The sequence below is a fragment of the Schistocerca americana genome, chromosome 4, assembly GCF_021461395.2.
Source record: "Schistocerca americana isolate TAMUIC-IGC-003095 chromosome 4, iqSchAmer2.1, whole genome shotgun sequence".
In the NCBI taxonomy this organism is placed as follows: domain Eukaryota; kingdom Metazoa; phylum Arthropoda; class Insecta; order Orthoptera; family Acrididae; genus Schistocerca; species Schistocerca americana.
In genome coordinates this window covers 640,249,712-640,275,522 of record NC_060122.1, presented here as the reverse complement: position 1 = coordinate 640,275,522, position 25,811 = coordinate 640,249,712, and positions in this window count along the sequence as shown.

Sequence of the window (25,811 nt, the reverse complement as noted above, 5' to 3'; positions counted from 1 at the left end):
GGACGGAGGGACCAATCGGCACTTTCGGAAGGTATCAGCTCGGGTAATCACCCCTCCCTGGGCCTGGCCGTTACCAGGGGGTACGTACGTGTCCTACCTGTCTACCCGGGGCAGGGAATTACGCGTTACCCCGTCACCGGCTACGCATGGAAGTGCGTGGGTTGGCCTTCAGACACGCACAGGGAGGAAGAAAGAGAAAGGGAAAGGAAAGAAAAGAGGTCTCAAACGCCGCAGCGGAGAAAAGGGTAAAGAGAAGAGGTAAGGAAAAGAGATGGACAAAGGAAGGATGAAGACATACAAGCAAGGAAGGCGAAGAATGCGGTACATTTACAAGCGTCCGTCTCCGGACGTAGGCACAAACCATACTCCCAGAGGGGGACAAAGGGAAGGAAAGAGCCAGAGGTGAGGGGGGGGGGGGGGCGAAGATGGGGGATGGGGAAGGATGCGGAAAGGGAAGGTATGCAGCCTGGAAAGGAAGGAAGGCCACATTAGCTCGAGGTCCCGTGCTCGCTACGTACGTATCCCTGGGGGGCATCTATGGTTGTGGTCGTAGTTACCCAGAGAAAGGATAAACGGCTTACGCGAGTGTCTCGTGTTATTGTACAGTCGTGTGGAGAGTTTTTGGAATATCTGCAAGATGGTATGTAGCCGGTATTCCCGGTGAAGGTCCGCGATGCGTGTGTAGCGCGGAGCGTTGCTTATGATTTTGAGTACTTTGTTCTGTATGAGATGCAGACGGCGCAGGCGTGTGGGCGCAGCGTTTCCCCAGACAGGGGCTGCGTACGTCATCAGGGGTCGAGTAAGTGTCATGTATATGAACCTAGACAACCTCCTATTCAGTGTGCTACGCCTGTTAAGCATAGGGTAGAGTTGTTTGAGCCTCGCGTTTGCTTTGTTGGCCACGTGTTGTATGTGGTGTCCCCCCCCCCCCCCCCGAAGTAGTTTCCTGTCCAGCCAGACACCGAGGTATTTGACCTTCTCGCGGAAAAGTACTGGGCGTGCTTGTAGTGTTATTGGGTTGCAGTGCTGATGTTTGCGCAGTAGTTTCGGTCTTCTAGTGAACAGAACGGCTTCGCATTTGTCGACGTTTACTCTAACACGACACTTCACCAGCCAAGGCTCTGCCACTCTGAGTGCAGTCTGTAGTCGTGAGTTAATGTTAGACGGCTTCCAATCTTGCGCAGGGATGGCAGTGTCATCCGCGTAGATTGCCACCGTCATGTTGTGTGTAGCTGGGAGATCTTTAATCTAGAGGTTAAACAGTAAGGGCCCTAGGATGCTTCCTTGGGGTACTCGTGCCTGGATACCATGTCGTGTCGATTGTTTGCCCTGCACGTCGGTGTTGAAACTCCTGTCCGTGAGATACGAGTGTATGAGACGTACGAGCCCGTCGGGGAACCTTGCGTCGTTGAGTTTGCGTGTAAGGCCGTTGTGCCACAGACGATCGAAAGCCTTTTCGATGTCCGGGAACACCGCCCCAGTTGCTTTGTTTGTGTTGTATCCGTGTGTTATGTATTCAAAGATGCGGAGGAGTTGTGTTGTCGAGTGGTGATTCCTGAAACCGAATTGCTCCGGTCTCGAGGTGTCGTTTGTGAGGCAGTGCCTAGGGAGTCGTTTTAGTATTACCTTCTGAACGATCTTGCTGAGCGCGCTAAGTGGACTGATGGGTCGGCAATTTTGTGGGAGGGAGTGGTCTTTCCCCGGCTTCCTGAACATCAGGACCTTGGCCGTCTTCCAAAAGGAGGGGAAGTGTTGGTGTTTAAGTACGGCATTCGTGATGAGTGTGAGGTATTCTACTGCTTTGTCCGTGAACTCCTGGAGGACACGGTTTTGAATGCCATCGTGACCAGGTGCCTTTCTAGCGGTGGTATGCTTGATGGCCCATTTGACTTCAGCTGTGCTAGCTTGTCGGATGCAGTAGCCACCCTACCAGAACAACTAGAAGGAATGGTCCATTGTTCATGGAAATAATGCGTTTTCTACGGCAGCGTCTCGTTATTTTACATGAAATCTACTCGTTATTTAACGTCTGACACGTGGCGATACAATACTAATACATCAGCTATCGACTGCTGCTAGTTTTGGGCGACACGGGTGCAGCGGGTCACTTCAAAAGTGATTACTTAACGTGGCGCAGTCACATTCCGGTTTATTTGTTAGGTGCACCTGCACAGGGTTGCCTGTACGGATTTACATGGATGGGCTTATTGGCTTACCTGCAACCTATGCAATTTATTTGCAATTTCAAAACCTTTCTGAAATTAGCTGCATTAAGTATGAAGATATTTCCAGCAATCTCTTAGACTTATCCGATCTCTCTTTGAGATTAGTTGTTCAGACGGTGGTCCGCATCTTCCCAACACGATATTTCATAGCGTAGCTCGACGTCTTCATTAGGTGTTCCCTGAGACTGGCTGTATATGGCAGACCTGTTTCCATATTTATGCCTGGATGGTGCCTGGAATTCCGTCTGCCGTCAGCTTCGAATCGGGTGATCCCTCTTTGGTCCAACCCCACGAGACATGGTTCTGAACTGCTGCAGAGCGGTTCTAGGCGCTACAGCCTGGAACCTCGCGACCGCTACGGTCGCAGGTTCGAATCCTGCCTCGGGCATGGATGTGTGTGATTTCCTTAGGTTTGTTAGGTTTAAGTAGTTCTAGGGGACTGATGACCTGAGAAGTTAAGTCCCATAGTGCCCAGAGCCATTTGAACCACTGCTGCAGGTTTTCCCCGTTCCGCCCGCGCCTGCTACGGCGGTTTCCCGTGACGGTGACCATACCGTAGTGTCCCGTGTTCGGTTCGCGCCCACGAGGAGCGTTCTCTGCTGTCTGAAACAGCTATAGGTGCTGTGGCTGTCTCGCGGCAGTATCCGTCTCCTTGTGTTCGATAATCGGTCTTCTGAGGCACTACCCAGACACAAATGCAGAGACCCGTCTCAGCCAGCAGCGAGTCTCAGGGAACACATGAAGACGCTGAGATTACGGTGTCGAAATAACGTTTTGGGAAGACGCAGACTACCGGCAGAACACCCGACCTCGATAAGATGACAAGATGTTACCCGTTGGTAACACATGAAAATTTGTGCTGGACTGGAACTCGAGCTCAAGTTTCCCACTGGTCACGCGTGGTCTCCTTAACGACTTTGGCTGTCCATTGCTCAGAACTTTACTCAGATTCCCGCGCAGGTTTGAATGAGACAAACGTAAACGTTAGTATTGCATCTGTCATTTTCCCTGTCGAGGCATGTGTCACCGATAGGCAGTATCTTCACATCTAAAGCAGCTAATGTCAGAAAGATGCTTCAATTGTGAATTAAATTCACAAATTTAGTATAGCTGCAAGATCGTCACCAATGTCTGTTTCTTCAGACACTATTAAGAACAAGTATTACCTGCAGCCATTTACCTGAGCAAATACCACACACATACACACTATACGTTACACTTGAGACGTATGCAATTTCCGGCTTGCGTGGCTTGTACTAAGAAAAGCGCATTGCAGTAGCTCGGCTGTAACTTCTTTCTTACGCAAATTTTGTGTAAGCTGTTTCTCGATTTCTGCTGTCGTGTCCTTCTTTATTTTTAATTTCAGTAAATGAGTTTCATTGGATCAGAGATGATGACCCTTTATCTTGTTGGCAAGCGTATACGTTCTCTCAAAAGCACAGGACACTAATAATGCTCAACAGATTAGCTCAACGAAAACAACGGAACGCACTTCTGAAAATCATACATGCTGAAGCAAAGACACATGGTGAACAAGGGCCTCTGAGTGGCTCTTTACACGTTTCTTTTATCGCTCAACAAGAATCCGCGAATTGCAAAAACTGACCATAATCGCTACCACCATCCGCTGTTGCACACTGAATGTATGTAAAGGCAAGTCTATATCCATGCGCGAAAGAGCGTCCGATGTTGTGCAGAGGTTACTGCTAGAGGCCGAAGCGTTAGGTCGCACGTCCGCTTCCAAGAGAGGAAGACGTCTGCAGCTGTGCACCTCGCAGTTCTTGCAGAGCGCTCACAAAGTGATTTAGGGAAACTTGAAAATAGAAATTGACAGGTTGTTACTAAGAACACATGAGTATTTTAATTGCACAATTTGAAATAATGCCTTGGCTTATAACATCGGAAGTTCAAATGGTTCAAATGGCTATGAGCACTATGGGACTTAACTTCTGAGGTCATCAGTCCCCTAGAACTTAGAACTACTTAAACCTAACAAACCTAAGGACATCACACACATCCATGCCCGAGGCAGGATTCGAACCTGCGTCAGTAGCGGTCGCGCGGTTCCGGACGACATTGGAAGTAAATATCGTTACAGAATAAGAAAAAAATGGCTCTGAGCACTATGGAACTAAACATCTGAGGTCATCAAGCCCCTAGAACTTAGAACTACTTAAACCTAACTAACCTAACGACATCACACACATCCATGCCTGAGGCAGGATTCGAACCTGCGACCGTAGCGATCGCGCTGCTCCATACTGAATTGCCTAGAACCGCTCGGCCCGCCTAGAACCGCTCGGTCACTCTGGCCGGCACAGAATAAGAAATGTGTATGGTGTCGGGCAAAGTTTTGTACCTTGGTATACTTCAGACTTTCACTTCTAGGCAGCCTTGTAACAGAAGTTTAATGTATTTTCTTATTCCCTCTTAAAATGGTGGCACCCACATTTTATGTGCTGCAGTCTTTTTCCGATATTACAAAAATTACTCCAGATAATTAAAATTTTTCCAAACGTTAAAACATATTCTATGGTGTGAAACGGTCTTGTTCCTAGGAACCAATATGCGATTGAAATTTAAAAGCACTGCAGCGGAGAAAATATTGTCAATACTGAAATTACCTGCCTGTTAGATTATAACGCATCTACTCACCAATAATCAGTAAGTGAAATCAAATTAAACAGAAGTGTTATTAAAACCCAGTTGCAAGTGAAATACATTCTCAAGTGGAAGCCATCGGAGAGTAACACAGATTTCCCTTTTCAAGACAGATAAAATTGCTGAGACAATAAGAAAACTCAGTTCATTTGAAATTGTCGCATGTTCCATGGCAAAAGTATTCCTGCTTCAAGGAACAAGATGGTGCGCGACAGACGAAGTATGACTTAGCACTCTACGTGTTATTTAAGTACTTCTAAAATATACAGGATGATTCAAGAAAAAAGAATAGGTTTCAGTTTCCAGAATGAGATTCTCACTCTGCAGCGGAGTGTGCGCTGATATGAAACTTCCTGGCTGATTAAAACTGTGTGCCGGATCGAGACTCGAACTCGGGACCTTTGCCTCTCGCGGGCAAGTGCTCTACCAACATCTTTTTTTCTTTTTTTTCATTTTGTTCGTTGTTGATCTTTGTGTTTGGTCATTGCGGACGTCGCAAGACATCGTGTTCAAGTTCGGTGGTTGATCCTTCCGCTCAGTTTTTTTATTACAGAGGCCAACCGGCTCTCTGATCGAACACACTGAGCTACCGTGCCGGCTGAGCAACTGAGCTACCCAAGCACGACTCACGCCCCGTCCTCACAGCTTTACTTCTGACAGTACCTCGCCTCCTACCTTCCAAACTTTACAGAAGCTCTCCTGCAGAAGTAAAGCTGTGAGGACGGGGCGTGAGTAGTGCTTGGGTAGTTCAGTTGGTAGAGCACTTGCCCGCGAAAGGCAAAGGTCCCGAGTTCGAGTCTCGGTCCGGCACACAGTTTTAATCTGCCAGGAATCAGCGCACACTCCGGTGCAGAGTGAAAATCTCATTCTGGAAACATCCCACAGGCTGTGGCTAAGCCATGTCTCCACAATATCCTTTCTTTCAGGAGTGCTAGTTCTGCAAGGTTCGCAGGAGAGCTTCTGTAAAGTTTGGAAGGTAGAAGGCGAGGTACTGGCAGAAGTAAAGCTGTGAGGTCGGGGGTTGAGCCGTGCTTGGGTAGCTCAGTTGGTAGAGCACTTGCCCGCGAAAGGCAAAGGTCCCGAGATCGAGTCTCAGTCCTGCACACACTTTTAATCTGCCAGGTAGTTTCAGGTTTCAGTTGTTTATTACAGAGAAATTATGAAAGATAGAAACACATTGTGCGTGCCACTGGGTACAGGAAGGTTCAAAGTTTTATGTTCGCACAGGCACTATAGCATATGCTCAACGTGACCACCAAGCATTGCTCCAGAAACATCGAAACGATAATACTTTTCATTACACACGAATCAAGAGGTCCCTGCTTATAGAATCGACACCGTCAGCAATTAAAATTCTCACATCTTGAAGAGTAGTTGGTGGAACAATGACCATCTTTTTACACTCATCATAAAGAATTTTGCATCACTCCGGTTCCCAGAACTCCTGAAGACAGACGTTGACTGTGGATAGTGTATCACAGACATAGTCCGTTTGACTGTTCAGAGATGTCACTAAACCCGTGCAAAGATGTAAACAACCATGCATGAGCAACGCCTATTCGGCGGAGGTGGTCCGACAGCCGATCAGTTCCAGTCATCCACCAGGAAGGAGGTACACGGCTAGTGTTGTCTGTAGTTCAGCTATGCCTAGACGGAGACTACGGCGGTTCGATCGTTTCCGCGTTGTTACTTTGTGCCAGCAAGGGCTCTCAACAAGGGAAGTGTCCAGGCGCCTCGGAGTGAGCCAAAGCGATGTTGTTCGGGCATGGAGGAGTTACTGAGAGACAGGAACTGACGATGACATGCCTCGCTCAGGCCGCCCAAAGGCTACTACTGCAGTGAATGACCGCTACATACGGCTTATGGCTCGGAGGAACCCTGACAGCAACGCCACCATATTGAATAATGCTTTTCGTGCAGCCACAAGACGTCGTGTTACTACTCAAACTGTGCGCAATGGCCTGCATGATGCGCAACTTCAGTCCCAACGTCCATGACGAGGCCCATCTTTGCAACCACGACACCATGCAGCGCGGTACAGATGGGCACAACAAGATGCCGAATGGACCACTCAGGATTGGCATCACGTTCTCTTGCATCACGTTGCGATGAGTGTCACATATACCTTCAACCAGACAATCGTCGGAGACGTGTTTGGAGGCAACCCGGTCATGCTGAACGTCTTAGACACATTGTCCATAGAGTACAGCAAGGAGGAGGGTCCCTGCTATTTTGGGGCGGCATTACGTGGGGCCGGCGTACGCAGCTGGTGGTCATGGAAGGCGCAGTAACTGCCGTACAATACGTGAATGCCATCCTCCTACCGAAAGTGCAACCATATCGGTAGCTTATTGGCGAGGCATTTGTCTTCATGGACAACAATTCGCGCCCCCACCGTGCACATCTTGTGAATGACTTCCTACAGGATAATGACATCGCTCGACCAGAGTCGCCAGCATGTTCTCCAGACATGATTCCCATGGAACATGCCTGGGATGTACTGAAATTGGCTGTTTTATGGACGACGTGACACACCAACCACTATGAGGGATCTGTGCAGAATCGCCATTGAGGAATGGGACGATCTGGACCAACAGTGCCTTGATGAACTTGTGGATAGTATGACACGACGAATATAGGCATGCATCAATGCAAGAGGACGTGCTACTGCGTATTAGAGGTACCGGTGTGTATAGCAAACTGGACCACCACCTCTGAAGGTCTCGCTGTATGATGGTACGACATGCAATGTGTGGTTTTCATGAGCAATAAAAAGGGCGGAAATGATGTTTATGTTGATCGCTATCTCAATTTTCTGTACAGGTTCCGCAACTCGGAACCCAGGTGATGCAAACCTATTTTTGATGTGTGAATGTACACCCACAGAAAAAAAATCGCAAGGTGCGAAGTCTGGCGACATGCGAAGCCAAAAGCTATGAACCGGATCTTTTTTGTCCTCTTCTTTCAATCCAATGTTGCGAGATGGTGGAGTTAAGAAGCCACACCTCAAGGTAAAGTCGTGGCAGGGGGGGGGGGGGGGGGGGGGGTGGAGAGGGGGGGGGGGGAATGGCGCGGCAACATGCATACAAATTAAATCATTGGAATCATCGTGAAGTTGGCACCATTTCCTGGTTTGACATTCCTGTCACAGTTTCCTCCGCGAAAAAGATCCGTAAACTCTGTGAACAGAAACGACACAAAACACATTCTGTCTCAGTGGGTCTCTTTCATGTTCGACGACGACGCCATAATTTTGTGACCCCCAAATTCTTATAATATGGAGATTTATTTTACACAATAGATGAAATGTCGGTTCATCTAAAAAGATGAGTGGTTCGGAGAAAACTTTCTCTACTATACCCTGGACAAACGAAATGCAAAATAAATTCCTTCTGTTACGGTCATCAAGACGCTATTGCTGCAGTAACTGCAGCTTTTAAGGTTTCATACGCAAAAGTTGTTTCAGAACACGCCACACACATTGCTTGAGGAAGCTGAAGTTCCTCGCCTTTCCTTCTTATGGGCTTCCGAGGGCTTCGTGTGAGCGTAGCTCGGGTACGCTAGACATTTTTATCAGACATGCTTGGCCGGCCATTCCTCTTGCCTTTGCTTATGCGGCTAGCTTCCAAGAATTTTGAATGCCAGTCATCAATCTGTTTGTGCAGATGCGGCTTCATGTTGAATCGATGGCGGAATGCACGTTTAAGTTGGACAATGTGTGTTTCTGTCTTTTATGGTTTGTAATAAGGGATTGAAAACTGTCCTTTCTTTTTGAATCACCATTTATATCATTTTACTCAATAAAATTCTGTATGTGTAGAATTAACAATGTACAGGGTGGTCAAAAACAGTCCCTTACAGGATAGGCTGTGCTGAGAAATAGTTGTTAAGAAAATAATTCGATACGTTTCGCCATTTCAGAGTTAATTAGCGTTGAATTTAGCAAACCAAGCCATTGCGCGCGCAAATTCAACCGGCCCGCCAGATACAATTACTGTCAGTTGTTCTCATACTGTAGATGGAATGTCGTGCGCGAGGGCCTTCCGGCGGATAGACCCGATCGTCTGGTGCAAGTCGTTAGAGGTGGCGCCACTTCGGCAACCTGTGTGTCTATGATGAAGACGTCACAAACACTCAGTCCCTAAGCAGAGAAAATCTCCCAGCCAGGAATCGAACCCCCCCCCCCTCCCCCCACCCACATGACAAGCCGGCGCGCTGTCCACTCAGCTATGGTGGTGCACATACGTAATAGATAAAGAGTTCCCAGATTTTAGCTCTGATTCGATTCTTACAATCATCCCACGTCCAAATTTTATACCATTATCTTGTTCGATTTTAGGAAATCAAACGAAGTACACGTTTGGCGACGCCGTCTTTGAAGGACCTCTTGAATTTGTGATTGCAACAGCCTGATTGGCTAACTTCAATGCTAATTACACTACTGGCCATTAAAATTGCTACACCAAGAAGAAATGCAGATGATAAACGGGTATTCATTGGACAAATGTATTATACTACAACTGACATGTGATTACATTTACACGCAATTTGCGTGCATAGACCCTGAGAAATCAGTACCCATAACAACCACCTCTGGCCGTAATAACGGCCATGATATTCCTGGGCATTGAGTCAAACAGAGCTTGGATGGCGTGTACAGGTACAGCTGCCCCTTCAGCTTCAACACGATACTACACTTCATCAAGAATAGCGACTGGCGTATTGTGACGAGCCAGTTGCTCGGCCACCATTGACCAGACGTTTTCAATTGGTGAGAGATCTGAATAATGTGCTGGCCAGGACAGCAGTCGAACATTTTCTGTGTCCAGAAAGACCCGTACCGGACCTGCAACATGCAGTCGTGCATTATCCTGCTTTAATGTAGGGTTTCGCAGGGATCGAATGAAGGGTAGAGCCACGGGTCGTAACACGTCTGCAATGTAACGTCCACTGTTCAAAGTACAGTCAATGCGAACAAGAGGTGACCGAGACGTGTAACCAATGGCACTCCATGCCAGTACGGCGATGACGAATGTGCGTTCACCCCGATATCGCCAAACACGGATGCGACCATCATGATGCTGTAAACAGAACCAGGATTCATCCGAAAAAATGACGTTTTGCCATTCCTGCACCCAGGTTCGTCGTTGAGTACACCATCGCAGGTGCTCCTGTCTGTGATGCTGCGTCAAGGGTAACCGCAGCCATGGTCTCCGAGCTGATAGTCCATGCAGCTGCAAACGTCGTCGAACTGTTCGTGTAGATGGTTGTTGTCTTGCAAACATCCCCATCTGTTGACTCAGGGATCGAGACGTGGCTGCACGATCCGTTACAGCTGTGGGGATAAGATGCCTCTCATCTCGACTGCTAGTGATACGGGGCCGTTTGGATCCAGCATGGCATTCCGTATTACACTCCTGAACCCACCGATTCCATATTCTGCTAACAGTCATTGGAACTCGACCAACGCGAGCAGCAATGTCGCTTTACGTTAAACTGCAAAAGCAATAGGCAACAATCCGACCTTTATCAAAGTCGGAAACGTGATGGTACGCATTTCTCCTCCTTACACGGGGCATCACAACAACGTTTCACCAGGCACCGCCCGTCAACTGCTGTTTGTGTATGAGAAATCGGTTGGAAACTTTCCTCATGTCAGCACGTTGTAGGTGTCGCCACCAGCGCCAGCCTCGTGTGAATGCTCTGAAAAGCTAAACATTTGCATATCACAGCATCTTCTTCCCGTCAGTTAAATTTCGCGTCTGTAGCACGTCATCTTCGTGGTGTAGCAATTTTAATGGCCAGTAGCGTAACTCGGAAACTGCAGAATATATCGAATCGTCTTCTTAACAATCATTTCGCAGCACAAACTACCCTGCAACACTGTTACAAGCTTTTTAGACTGTTTGTGACCACTGCGCTCTCCCCACATAGGCAATAGTGGAGGAAATTTTAAAAAAAGTGAAATGTCTGTGATTAATATTAAGAGACAGTCCTACGTTGCAGAAATCTCTTTATTTGCTCAAAAACGACGTGTTTCACCCGGGTTTAGGATCATCAGATCTCGGGCAATGTGGTGATCAGTCATCCCAGTGCAGAGTTAAGTCCACAATCACAAATGGCAAACGTGACCCCGGAAAAAATTGTTGGCTGCCGTCCCGCGCTCACACAGTCTGTGCACAATGGATTGGAAAAACTTTGTGTTCACAGTGCTGCTGAGAAAGATATGTCACTGAGTTCACAGTTTTCTGACAAACTTCGATTCTCCAGTGGAATGGAATCCTAGACTAGCCAATAACTTATCGGAAAAGCGACTGAATTTTCATCGCTCTATCCTGCTACGTTAATTTCTGTAGAGTAAGCTCCAGTAGAAATTGATAATTATCCTCACTTATTTTCAGTTAACTTCGAAATGAGTATTCTCCCTCTAAAAGAATTTAGTTTCGAAGAAATGTAAAACTTACCTTCTTTCTTCCCATCTGCTCACCCGTTTTTTCACCTGAATAACGTTTTCTTGTTTTCGTGCTGTTGACTACCACGGAATACAGTATAGTGCGTTGGCTGCAGAGGAAGCAAGACCTTCTGTTTTTCTTTCAGCACTCATTACCGTGAGAGCTTGTTCTGTGGAAGCAGTGGGATCTATTGAAGTGCGCTTTGTGGCGTGTCTAACCAGACGCGGTTTTTTCCTGTGATGTACTAATGTCTTTCCTCACCCAGTGTCTGTGCTTCAAAGGGTAACTAACTGCGTGTCTTATTTCTAAAGTTCGTTGGCTTAGTACATGTCTAACGACAGCCACACACCTGTCGCATTACCGATTTATTTCTCTGTGAACTTTCTGTAACTTGATTAAATTGCAGGCAGGATTATGTCTGATTAACCGAATGAATATTATTAACTAAGCTGGCTGCCGATTGGTAAGAAAAACGTTTATTTCACTCTTGCTTAGCACATTCGCGAGGTCGTCCGAGCCTCGTACTCTGGCATAAACAGTGCCCGAATGAGACTCGGGCGCTACTGAAACGGCTAACATTCTAACAAAACGAATCATACACAAGGAAAAAATCACATTCACCGTTATTATCGGAATCACTTGAAACACTGCCACCTTACGGTTCTCTACAGGTCCAATGATATTACTATCACTGAATCGTCCTCAGAACCGTAGAAACGTTCACTCACACAGTCATCCGGATCTTCATAATCACCAGGAAGATTTGAAAAATTATCTTAAAAAACCTCCGAAAGTATTTCGGATCCGCCCACTTCCTTCCGTTTTCTGAATAGTGCCATCTCTGAAAGTAGGAGGAACTTCAACAAAACAATAGTAACAATTTGAAATATCAAATTGTAATTAGAATTCTAAATAATTAAAAAGTACTTGAAGGCAATCGAGTTTGATGAACTGACTCTTGGTTTAAACACCTAAATAGACGAAGTGTCACAGCATATGGATCTACCAGCAGCCAGAACAACACATCGAGATACGTCCGTAAGGGATGGCACGCGAAAGACGAGTGAGGCCAAAGAAAGATTGAACCCATAGCTCGGTTATGAATCCACTAAACCCGGTACAACATGAAGCTGTAACCCTCCTCCGCGTGTGGAGCGGCGGGTAAATAACAAAATGGTCATTACTTCGTTATGCCGTTATGAGAAGGCTCTTAAATTGTCTGTGCTTGCTTTACACCTACGTTGGCCGTTTCAAGAGCCTGGAAACTATTTTTGCGGTCAGCCAGGAAGCCAGAATTTTAATTCATACATACAGGAATTTACATGCTTACACGTCTTGTTTGAAACGGATGAGATAGGTAGTCGGTTGTGATCTTATAAGACAAAGAATTCCGGGACCTGCCTCAAGTAATTTCAGGATAGTATAGAAATGTTAATCACGGTCGTTGCTGTTATACAAGAACACTTCAAAATATATAGCATTGCATAATGTACATGAACTGACTTGATTGTTCTCGAAGTTCAGTTTGCCTAGCTTTCTGTGTTGTAGCAGTTGGGTGCAGGGGTCTTGGATCAAATGGCTCTGAGCACTATGGGACTTAACAGCGGAGGTCATCAGTCCTCTAGAACTTAGAACTACTTAAACTTAACTAACCTAAGGACATCACACACATCCATGCCCGAGGCATGATTCGAACATGCGACGGTAGCGGTCGCGCGGTTCCAGACTGTAGCGCACAGAACCGCTCCGTTCTGGGGTCTGATCATTTCATTTCGTGTTTCGAAAGACATAATAATGACACCAGAATCAGGGTTCAATGGTTCTAGCACACGAAGAAGGTAGCGGAACGTGCGTGTGTTACACATCGCACTAGCTGACACTGCACACAAGCTGAACATTTATAACGAAATAATGACAACAGCAGACAGTTGACGAATTATGATAACATCTGCGACGTAAAGAAATCGGTTCTAAGGCTGGAAGAGTGTCAAATAACAGATAATTTTAATCCTATTACACTGTGGCTACAGATATCACTACCGTCGTTAGTAGAAGTAGTAGTAATAGTAGTAGAAGAAGTATCAGTAATGGTACAAGAGCCAAACTTACCATTACCCTTGACAGTGAAGAACCTCGAATAGAAGGTCAGCTCTTTCGTTTAGTCAGTGTAGTCAGTTTGCTAATGCGATCATTGTCTGCTCCTGTTAATTTTTCCCGTCTACATATCCTTCTGGCGCTAAATCAATTTAAACTCGAAGCTGTTGTAGATGTCCAACTAACCTATCCCTTCGTTTTCTAAGTTCCTCAGTGTGTGACAAGTTGGGAATATGGATTGGACGTAAAGCGTGCTTGGGTAGCCAAAGTGCTAGTGTAGTTCCGTCTCGTGCGCCGAACGGGAAGATAGCTGTTTTCCGCCTAACCGCAGCATCGCACACGCCTGGACAATTCTTCCTGGGTGTTTGTGTCTTCGTGTGTATCACATTGTTGGTCCATAACGTCAGTTGGCCAACAGCATCAATCCGACACACTCCTAAATCCTAAAATCGGAATACCCCATCGTTATTACTTCAGTGGAAGCGACTGGTAACCAGAAAGTACCACAGGTCGACCCAGACGTTGTGTGGCCCGACCCCCTTTTGTTCGTCGATCTGAACTGCAAGGACCTCATCCTGCGGAGTTGACATCTGACGCTCCTTGTTTGTCACCTACTTTGGATAGCGTTCAAGAACCACCTACGTCCCCGACTATAATGCTTCATTGCCTTGTAGTCGCTGTAAACAACGCTTCCAAGCCGAGCGCGGTATCTCGTAGAACGAAGGACCATACAGATTCCAGAGGCGTGTTGTCAAGACCCCTCCCCTCTGACTCTTCAATGGACTCCGCAGTGGACCTCGATACACATTGATGACCTAGTTACACATTGATGACCTAATTAAGTATATCAGTAGTTCGAATTTCGTTTCTTGTTGTTAAAATATACAGGCTCAAACATTTTTTTCTTTGAGTGTTATTGAGGTGGAATCGAAACTACGGCTCGCTTCGTTACGACAGTTTATTTATGATTCGTGTGCGGATCTCGTATTCTTACAAGAAGTTCAATCCACTCATCTCTCCCTGGTTTCTGGACTGTGTTTAATGTGGCTCGAGAATATTCCAGAGGGACTGTTTTGTTTCTTAGAGAGGGTATTCCCATTGAATGGGTTTTCTTGATTATGGTAGAGGAATATAGCGTAACTTTCTTCACCTGACCGTGATTCTCCTGTATGGGTCCTGTTCCGGATGCGCTTTGGACTGTTCGTGATTTATTAGGAAGAGGTGGTTTACCTGTTAAGGTAAAGTCCGCAGAGTATTTTGATAGGTCGTCTTGTGAACTGTGTGGTGCTTCCTTTGGATCAGTCTCGCAGTTTTTAATTTCTGTCGGGAATTGTAAGATTTAGTTCGTTCATTGAAACTGCAAGACGTTTGGGTTTGTAAACATGCAAGTCTTGGCAAACGTACCTATTTTACTTCTAACAGCAGCTTTACCAGATTTCATTTATCTGATTAGATGCTTAATGAGATTTTGGCTGTTGTTGTCATCCCCGCCATAGTCACAGACAGTCTCTGTCTCTTTAAATCAAGTGCAACAGTCTGTGAAATTGTTTCGATCGCCTTCGATGCTGAATGTGGTGCACTTGAAGGATCCCACACTAAATGAGGTGATCTGGGAACTGTGGGAACGTAGTCTCCGTTCACTGCGCAACATGCCTCCATTTTGGAACGGTGGATTCAACTGGTAATTCAGAGGCTACGACAAACATTGATACGATTCTGCGCTGATAGAGCGGGGTAATTTAGGAGTACGGCATAATTTTACTACTCTTTCTTACGTGGCCTTTATGATAGAGCTCGGCAAGCTATGCTAAGGACTGTGGACGTCTGACGTTTAAAGGCGCAGTTGTTACAGTCGAAGCAGCGTCTTGGTAGTGGACGAACTGAACTCTCCACACTATCTGATTCGACAACAGACTCGTCATGGGCGTACATGTATCGCGTCTCTCAAAACAGAGGACGGCAGTTTTGTGACAGCACAGGACAACATATTGCATACCTTCCATCAGTTCTATGTTGGGATGTGCGCCAATTTAATATTGGACTTAACGTCATGGATCAGAGCAGTCGCTGTCCTGGCATAGACACGCTACAACATAGATTACGAAACGAACCGGCACTGGCTTCAAAGACAGTTAGCGTGTTTGTAATTCGATCGGTTGAGACTGCCTTTTCGGTTGATATCCTGTGGCGTCTATGGCCATCCTACTTTCCCACGGCACAGTCAAATACAACTACACGGCTGTTGTGTTATTACGTTCATTGCAGTGCAGGTGGAAGAGGCGACAGGAGCCCACTCACGTTCTGCTAGTATATGGCCACTACATACTGGAAGTGTTTACACTTGCCACGGTGCCGCCACTTATCCGCCAATATATTCTACCTTGTACTTCGGTTGTTAGCCAGTCGTTAGGGGTTTCTAGTCATGGCCAGCTCTCAGTTACATTTTTCGCAGCTTATTTAATTTTTGTGGCCCTGTTTGTTACACTACTTTTTTTAAAGCGTCATTGCGTTAGACTACCAAACCGCTGGTCGGTTTTCGAATGTTGCTTGTGGTTGTTTTCTTAACCAATAGCTATTTTTTTTAAAATGTTTAGCGCCACTGCCTCCGGCGTGGCAGAATTAGGATTAAATTAAAGGAAAATAAAAAGGCGTGTTAACTTACCACTTCTGGGATTCCAGGAGGAGCCAGCCCGCTATAGAATACGCTTCACAGATTGACGACGAGAGCTGGCGAGCCTGATGTGATGTCGAAAAAAAATATAAAAATGGCGGTTAGGGCGACCGCTCGTGTAAATAGGGAAACCCGGTTTCGGATCTTGTTTTTCAACAGGTCTCTGTAAACAAAGATAGTAACCTACCAATCGTTCAATTCCTCGACAATAGGGAAACGCTCATTAGCGATGGAGGCATTCGAGGAAATCTCTTCCCCCTCCTCCCTCTCCCCAGATGTTTTTCTTCGATTGCCTAAACATTGGCCTTTGGGGTCGATGTCGATGGAATGCCTTCCCCATCATCTTCACGCACGTCTGTGCGGCCTTGGTCAAATTGTTGGCACCATCTCAGTACGGCTGTACGCGACATTGCATTTGATTCATATAATGGCAGATCTTCACAGTGAATTTCTGAGCAATTTAGATGTTTAGCCGCCAGTAATCGCATTATTCCCCGTATTTCAACTCTTGTGAGCATTTCCAGTTGCCGCGCCATTCCGTTACCTAACTGTGATACAGCAGATGCACAGAAAGGCGTAAAGTACACGCTACAACCAGGCACAGCAAGATTTGTTGCTTGCCTGAGCACCATAGGCTGATGTCCAGGGGGAGGGAGCGAAGGATCGCTCGAGTCTCCCCCACCGCCTGTTTCCCCAGCGCCACAGTGAGCGGTGCTGAAAAAGCGCAAAAAATGGCTCTAAGCACCACGGAACTTAACATCTGAGGTCATCAGTCCCCTAGACTTACAACTACTTAAACCTGACTAACCTAACGACATCACACACATCCATGCCCGAGGCAGGATTCGAACCTGCGACCGTAGCAGCAGCGCGGTTCCAGACTGAAGCGCCTAGAACCGCTCGGTCACATTGGCCGGCGGAAAAAGCGCAACTTCTCATAATTCAGCCTAAATTAATGTACTTTTTTCTATTTTTCCAACAGTTTAAATGTAGTGAACTGACCCGACAGCCAATCCACTAGGACAGGTAGCCGAAAGGCACGCGTTTAAGCTCACGCAGACGGGCGTGAGGTCTGGAACAGGACAATGTCTTGAGAATTGCAAATAAAGTACGTAGATGATGTAATACTTAACTTTATTCCATAATTGGGGAACATAGGTCTGACGGTACAGGCGTTATAAGATAACCAGCAAAAGATAAATGGCGCCTTGCTAGGTCGTAGCAATTGACGTAGCTGAAGGCTATGCTAACTATAGTCTCGGCAAATGAGAGCGTAATTGTCAGTGAACCATTGCTATTAACGTCGGCTGTACAACTGGGGCGAGTGCTAGTAAGTCTCTCTAGACCTGCCGTGTGGCGGCGCTCGGTCTGCAATCACTGATAGTGGCGACACGCGGGTCCGTCGTATACTAATGGACCGCGGCCGATTTAAAGGCTACCACCTAGCAAGTGTGGTGTCTGGCGGTGACACCACATTCCTCCCCCGCAAATCGGCGAACGGTTGTATTATAAGGCTTCTGCCCGCCGTGGGGATGACCACATGTTGGCGTATGCGACGAGGTGGGAAGCCTAACAACAGGCGAGGCTGTGCCACCCGCACCCGGCCATTCGGTCCGAGGGGAGCTAGGAAACGCCTGAAAACCTAGTCCAGGGTGCACGCCAACATGCGGTGTATGCGCCCGTAAAGAAACAGGAGGGGCCGAAGATTCGACCTCCATCGGGGCGGGGCAGCCGACGGGCGAAGACGACATCTGGTCCGGAGCGGGCAATACTTCCATGTCGGAGGACAGCTGGTCACGGGAAGCGATCGGCGGCGCGCGACCCAGGGAGAAGCCCGGCGATTGCAGCGACGCGTCCACTGCGGGCGTCGCCGGCGGGAGAACTGGCGGCGGCGGCGGCGCGTCGCCATGGGGCAAAATGGAAGGCAGCGTCGGTAACACCTGGGGCTGAGGCGAGCCAGTAGATGGGTCCCCAGGGCGCTGACCGGACGGCACCGTCGCTGAAAGCAGACGGGGAGCGGCAGAACCCGTGCGACGCCAGAGGCGCAGCTGATTGAGATGCCGACGCACCTCACCAGAGGCCCCCAAAACCAGATACATAGCGCGGCTGAGGCAGCGAAGAATGCGCCCTGCGAGCCAACGCTGTGAACCTCGATAGTTGCGATAGTATACAACGTCGCCTGGAGCAAAAGCAGGTGGCTGCCGCACCACAGGAACCTGATGCGGCGGATGCAGCAAAGACATCAAGGTTCGATGTGGACGACCATGGAGCAACTCATCCGGCGAGCGACCATCTCGGGGCTGAGAGCGATACGAGGACAAAAAGAGCAATAACACGTCCTCCCGAGAATGCGACTCTTTCAGCTTCAGCATCTGTGACTTGAAAGTCCGGACCAATCTTTCAGCGGCATCGTTTGACTGAGGCGAAAACGGCGCGGATGTCAGATGTTGAATACCATTGGCCTTGCAGAATGACTGAAATTCGGCGGACATGAATTGTGGGCCATTGTCAGAAACAATAGTCTGTTGAAGACCTTCAATGCAAAAGACAGCCGATAACGCTTGGATGGTGGCAGGAGACGTCGTGGAAGACATCCTGACAACAACAGGAAAATTACTGAATGAATCTACCACAACCAACCATCGAGCATTCCAGAATGGACCAGCAAAATCGATGTGCAAGCGTTGCCAAGGGGAAGCGGCTTTCGGCCATGCAAAGAATTTCCGCGGTGGTGCGGATTGTTGTTTGGCACACGCCGTGCAAGAAGAGCACATATTCGTAATCGCAGCATCGATTCCGAACCAAGTGCAGTGCTGACGAGCAAGCTGATTCGTTCGCACTATACCACAATGTCCTTGGTGGAGAAGCTGTAAGACAGAGGACTGTAACGAACGTGGGACCAAGACTCTGGACTGATCTTTATCAAAACGCAACAGCAAAACACCACGTCGTACAAAAAGTCTCTCCTTGTGAGCAAAAAATCGGCGAACCAACGGATCCTCGATCCGTGACTTTGACAAGGGCCATTGCGTAGCAACAAAACGCAAAATCGTAGCAAGGACAGGGTCAGCAGCTGTGGCTGTAGCTACACGACGAAAATCAATCGGAAACGATTCGACCACATCAGCTGTTTCCGAATCAATGAACAGGCAAGCAAGTTCGGATGAATCGAATGCTCTATCCTCAGCAACAGGCAAACGGGGCAACGCATCGGCATTTCCGTGCTTAGCAGTGGACCGATACAAGATATCGTAGCGGTACTGCGAGAGGAAAATAGACCAGCGAATGAATTTCTGCGCTGTATGTGGAGGTACAGGCTTGTTCGAATGAAAAAGGGATGTCAAAGGTTTGTGGTCAGTGATGATGATAAAGTGACGACCATACAAGAAATCATGGAACTTAGTAACACCAAAGACGAGAGCCAAAGCTTCTTTCTCGATCTGTGAATAATTTCTTTGCGCAGACGAGAGCAATTTGGACGCAAAGGCAATAGGGTGATCATGCGATCCATCTTTGTGCGCAAGCACAGCACCGATCCCGAAATCCGATGCATCGACCATCAACAAAAGGGGTTTCTGGGGATCGAATGGCGTAAGGCAAGTAGTGGAAAGCAACGCCGATTTCAACTGGCGAAAGGCGCGTTCGCATTCCGTCGTCCAGACGAACGGAACACCTTTACGGAGTAAGCGATGAAGCGGAGCTGAAATGGTAGAGGCATGTGGAACATATCTATGGTAGTAATTTATTTTACCCAGCACACACTGTGGCTGCTTCAAATTCTGCGGCGAAGGCAAGTCTTGTATGGCACGGAGGTGCTCTGGACTAGGATGTATGCCTTGGGCATTGAGTACGTGGCCCAGATAGGGTAAGTCCCGAGCCAAAAACACACATTTGTCCTTCCGCAAGCGAAGACCATTTTGTCGCAATACCTGAAATAATGTTCTTAGATTGGCTAAATGTTCTTCTTCCGTCTTGCCGGAGATCACGATATCGTGCAGATAGTTTGCTGCAGTAGGGACCGACGCACAAACAGTTTGCAGATATTGCTGAAACAATGCAGGGGCGGATGCGCACCCGAATGGCAGTCTTTTGAATCGATACAAACCAAGATGCGTGTTAATCACCAATATGCGCTGGGATTCTTCGTCCACCGGTATTTGCAAGTACGCATCTGCTAGGTCCAACTTCGAAAAATATTTACCCGGGCACAGTTTGTCAAAAAGATCTTCCGGGCGGGGTAAAGGATAAGTTGCAATCACTAGTTGTGGATTCACTGTTGCTTTGAAGTCCACACAAAGTCTCAATTTTCCGGAAGGTTTTGGCAATGTTACTAAGAGTGAGGCCCAGAGAGAAGCCTGCACACGTTCAATTACACCTTGTGATTCTAAATCGTGTAATGTTCTTGCGACCTCATCACGCAATGCGTGAGGAACATTGCGAGCTCTGAAAAATTTCGGTTGCGCTTGGACTTTCAGTTCCAAATGTGCTTTATAGTTCTTAGCGCAACCAAGGCCCGGTGCAAAAAAGTCTGCAAATTCTTCACATAGACGAGAAACACTGGCTGAAGGCACAGTTTGGTTCACTGATAGGACCTGATTTACTATAGACAAGTTAAAGAACTGATTTAAATCTAAACCAAACAAGTTCACTGCAGAAGAAGAACGAAGTACGTAAAATGACACAAGTTTTGTTTGTCCTTTGTATGTTGCAAGAATGCTGCACTGTCCTAACACAGGGATATTCTGACCGGAATAGCTATTTAACTCAACATTTGCGGCATGCAACGGAGGTGCGCCCAGTTGTTTGTACGTTTCTTTATTGATCAATGAAACTGCAGCTCCGGTATCGAGCTGGAATGGTATCACGTTGCCATTTATGACCAAATCTACAAAAAGTTTATTGTCCTGCCGACGACAAGAGCGACTATGTTGTGCAACGTGAACAGACACTGGTACAGAATCACTTGCGACTTGACGTGATTTCCATCGATGTCGACGCACACTTTTTGTGGGACGAACACAGTCACTGTTAAAGAGAGTGGCACTGGGCGGAGTGGAATTAACTACATGAATTTCCATGGGCGAAGGTTCACGAGCCTGAGTATTCTTGGTTCGATTCCGGCGCGAAGCAAAGGGCCTGGAATGGATGGTAGTGTCCGATCTGAGCTTTTTCTGGCAAACACTCTGAACATGTCCTTTTTTATTACAGAAAAAGCAAATAGCTTTGCGTGACGGGCAATTCTCACACGAATGTCTAGTAGCACACCGCGGGCATGATTTCACTGCATGTGCATGCTGGCGCGGGACACGTGGATGAGAGCTAGGTGGCAGCTGCTGGGATGGGCGCGAGGGCAGTTGACCGTTCCGTGCAGCGCGCCCGGCGGGCCGGTTAATGTGACACACAGCTGGCGAAGTTTCAAATGATTCCTGAGCAAAGTCAAGTGTGTCTTGCCTATCCAATATGTCTATCACTTGTTGAAGGGAGGGATTGACTAGTTTCAAAATCTGTTCCCGTATACGAACATCAGAAACGTTCTGTGCAATTGCATCACGTACCATAGTATCTGAATAAGGGAGTCCACATTCACACTCAAAAGCACAATGCCTCTTAAGGCCTTGCAATGTTGCAACCCACTTCCTATTAGTCTGACCGGCCGTACGTTTCGTACGAAAGAACGTATACCTTTTTGCAACTACATTGACGGATTCCTCGAAATATGCATCTAATGCTGACAAAAGTTCTTCGTAGGACAGAGTTGCTACGTCGCGTCGGGGAAATAATTTCACTATCACACGGTAGGTCTGCACTCCTACACACGACAATAAGTGAGGCTGCCGCTCGTTACCTTGAATTCTGTAGGCGGCGAGATGAAATCCAAACTGGCGTGACCACTCCGCCCAGGTTTCCACCTCAGCATCGTAGTGCGAAACGGGGGTGCAACAGCATGTTGTGGCTGCAGTATCGGTGAAGCGGCGGCTGCCGCATCAGTTTGCATTGCACGTTGACCCTGGACGAGCTGTCCAAGGGCATCCAATAAGGCCTGCGTCTGCTGATTCTGCAAGCGATGAAATTCGGACAGTACATCTGGAGATTGTGGCGAAGCCATGACACAAGTAAATTAGTTATATATAAAGGAGACCGTTTGTATCCGGGTCGCCAATTGTAGTGGACTGACCCGACAGCCAATCCACTAGGACAGGTAGCCGAAAGGCACGCGTTTAAGCTCACGCAGACGGGCGTGAGGTCTGGAACAGGACAATGTCTTGAGAATTGCAAGTAAAGTACGTAGATGATATAATACGTAACTTTATTCCATAATTGGAGAACATAGGTCTGACGGTACAGGCTTTATAAGATAACCAGCAAAAGATAAATGGCGCCTTGCTAGGTCGTAGCAATTGACGTAACTGAAGGCTATGCCAACTATAGTCTCGGCAAATGAGAGCGTAATTGTCAGTGAACCATTGCTATTAACGTCGGCTCTACAACTGGGGCGAGTGCTAGTAAGTCTCTCTAGACCTGCCGTGTGGCGGCGCTCGGTCTGCAATCACTGATAGTGGCGACACGTGGGTCCGTCGTATACTAATGGACCGCGGCCGACTTAAAGGCTACCACCTAGCAAGTGTGGTGTCTGGCGGTGACACCACATTAAATATACTAAATCTGATTATTGATAACCATAAGCACAATAAACGATTCAATTAAGTGGTATAATACACTTACGTACAGTACCCGTGGTCTAGGGGTAGCGTCTTTGATTCATAATCAAAACGTCTTCGGTCGTGGGTTCGATCCCCGCCACTGCCTAAATTCTGATAAATAATCAGCATTGGCGGCCGAAGACTTCCGGCATAAGAAGTCAGCCTCATTCTGCCAACGGCCTTGTCAAAGAGGGCGGAGGAGCGGATAGAGGTTCAGGGCACTCTCTTGTCCTAGGGGTGGGAAATTGCCCCTAAAGGCGGAAGAATCAGTAATGATCAACGACATGAGGATGCAGAAGTCAATGGAAACCACTGCATTAAAGACACGTAACGTGTATCCACAGGACAGGTGGCCTGTAATTGAAGACGTGTCATGATGATCTCTCCATTGGCAAAATATTCCGGAATAGTCTCCCATTCGGATCTCCGGGAGGGGACTGCCAAGGGGGAGGTTATCATGAGAACAAGATTGAATAATCTACGAAAGGATAACGTCCTACGAGTCGGGGCGTGGAACGTCAGAAGCTTGAACGTGGTAGGGAAACTAGAAAATCTGAAAAGGGAAATGCAAAGGCTCAATCTAGATATAGTAGGGGTCAGTGAAGTGGAGTGGAAGGAAGACAAGGATTTCTGGTCAGATGAGTATCGGGTAATATCAACAGCAGCAGAAAATGGCATAACAGGTGTAGGATTCGTTATGAATAGGAAGGTAGGGCAGAGGGTGTGTTACTGTGAACAGTTCAGTGACCGGGTTGTTCTAATCAGAATCAACAGCAGACCAACACCGACAACGATAGTCAAGGTATACATGCCGACGTCGCAAGCTGAAGATGAACAGATAGAGAAAGTGTATGAGGATATTGAAAGGGTAATGCTGTATGTAAAGGGGGACGAAAATCTAATAGTCATGGGCGACTGGAATGCAGTTGTAGGGGAAGGAGTAGAAGAAAAGGTTACAGGAGAATATGGGCTTGGGATAAGGAATGAAAGGGGAGGAAGACTAATTGAGTTCTGTAACAAGTTTCAGCTATAGCGAATACCCTGTTCAAGAATCACAAGAGGAGGAGGTATACTTGGAAAAGGCCAGGAGATAGGGAAGATTTCAATTAGATTACATCACGGTCAGACAGAGATTCCGAGATCAGATACTGGATCATAAGGCGTACCCAGGAGCAGATATAGACTCAGATCACAATATAGCAGTGATGAAGAGTAGGCTGAAGTTCAAGACATTAGTCAGGAAGAATCAATCGCAAAGAAGTGGGATACGGAAGTACTAAGGAATGACGCGATACGTTTGAAGTTCTCTAACGCTATAGATACAGCAATAAGGAATAGCGCAGTAGGCAGTACAGTTGAAGAGGAATGGACATCTCTAAAAAGCGCCATCACAGAAGTTGGGAAGGAAAACATAGGTACAAAAAAGGTAGCTGCGAAGAAACCATGGGTAACAGAAGAAATACTTCAGTTGATTGATGAAAGGAGGAAGTACAAACATGTTCCGGGAAAATCAGGAATACAGAAATACAAGTCGCTGAGGAATGAAATAAATAGGAAGTGCAGGGAAGCTAAGACGAAATGGCTCCAGGAAAAATGTGAAGACATCGAAAAAGATATGATTGTCGGAAGGACATACTCAGCATGCAGGGAAATGAAACAACCTTTGGTGACGTTAAAAGCAACGGTGGTAACATTAAGAGTGCAACGGGAATTCCACTGTTAAATTCAGAGGAGAGAGCAGATAGGGGGAAAGAATACATTGAAAGCCTCTATGAGGGTGAAGATTTGTCTGATGTGATAGAAGAAGACACAGGAGTCGATTTAGAAGAGATAGGGGATCCAGTATTAGAATCGGAATTTAAAAGAGCTTTGGAGGACTTACGGTCAAATAAGGCAGAAGGGATAGATAACATTCCATCAGAATTTCTAAAATCATTGGGGGAAGTGGCAACAAAACGACTATTCACGTTGGTGTGTAGAATATATGAGTCTGGCGATATACCATCTGACTTTCGGAAAAGCATCATCCACACAATTCCGAAGACGGCAAGCGCTGACAAGTGCGAGAATTATCGCACAATCAGCTTAACAGCTCATGCATCGAAGCTGCTTACAAGAATAATATACAGAAGAATGGAAAAGAAAATTGAGAATGCGGTAGGTGACGATCAGTTTGGCTTTAGGAAAAGTAAAGGGACGAGAGAGGCAATTCTGACGTTACGGCTAACAACGGAAGCAAGGCTAATGAAAAATCAAGACATTTTCATAGGATTTGTCGACCTGGAAAAAGCGTTCGACAATATAAAATGGTGCAAGCTGTTCGAGATTCTGAAAAATGTAGGGGTAAGCTATAGGGAGAGACGGGTCATATACAATATGTACAACAACCAAGAGGGAATAATAAGAGTGGACGGTCAAGAACGAAGTGATCGTATTAAGAAGGGTGTAAGACAAGGCTGTAGCCTTTCGCCCCTACTCTTCAGTCTGTACATCGAGGAAGCAATGATGGAAATAAAAGAAAGATTCAGGAGCGGAATTAAAATACAAGGTGAAAGGATATCAATGATACGATTCGCTGATGACATTGCTATCCTGAGTGAAAGTGAAGAAGAATTAAATGATCTGCTGAACGGAATGAACAGTCTAATGAATACACAGTATGGTTTGAGAGTAAATCGGAGAAAGACGAAGGTAATGAGAAGTAGTAGAAATGAGAACAGCGAGAAACTTAACATCAGGATTGATGGTCACGAAGTCAATGAAGTTCAGGAATTCTGCTACCTAGGCAGTAAAATAACCATTGACGGACGGAGCAAGGAGGACATCAAAAGCAGACTCGCTATGCCAAAAAAGGCATTTCTGGCCAAGAGAAGTCTACTAATATCAAATACCGGCCTTAATTTGAGGAAGAAATTTCTGAGGATGTACGTCTGGAGTACAGCATTGTATGGTAGTGAAACATGGACTGTGGGAAAACCGGAACAGAAGAGAATCGAACCATTTGAGA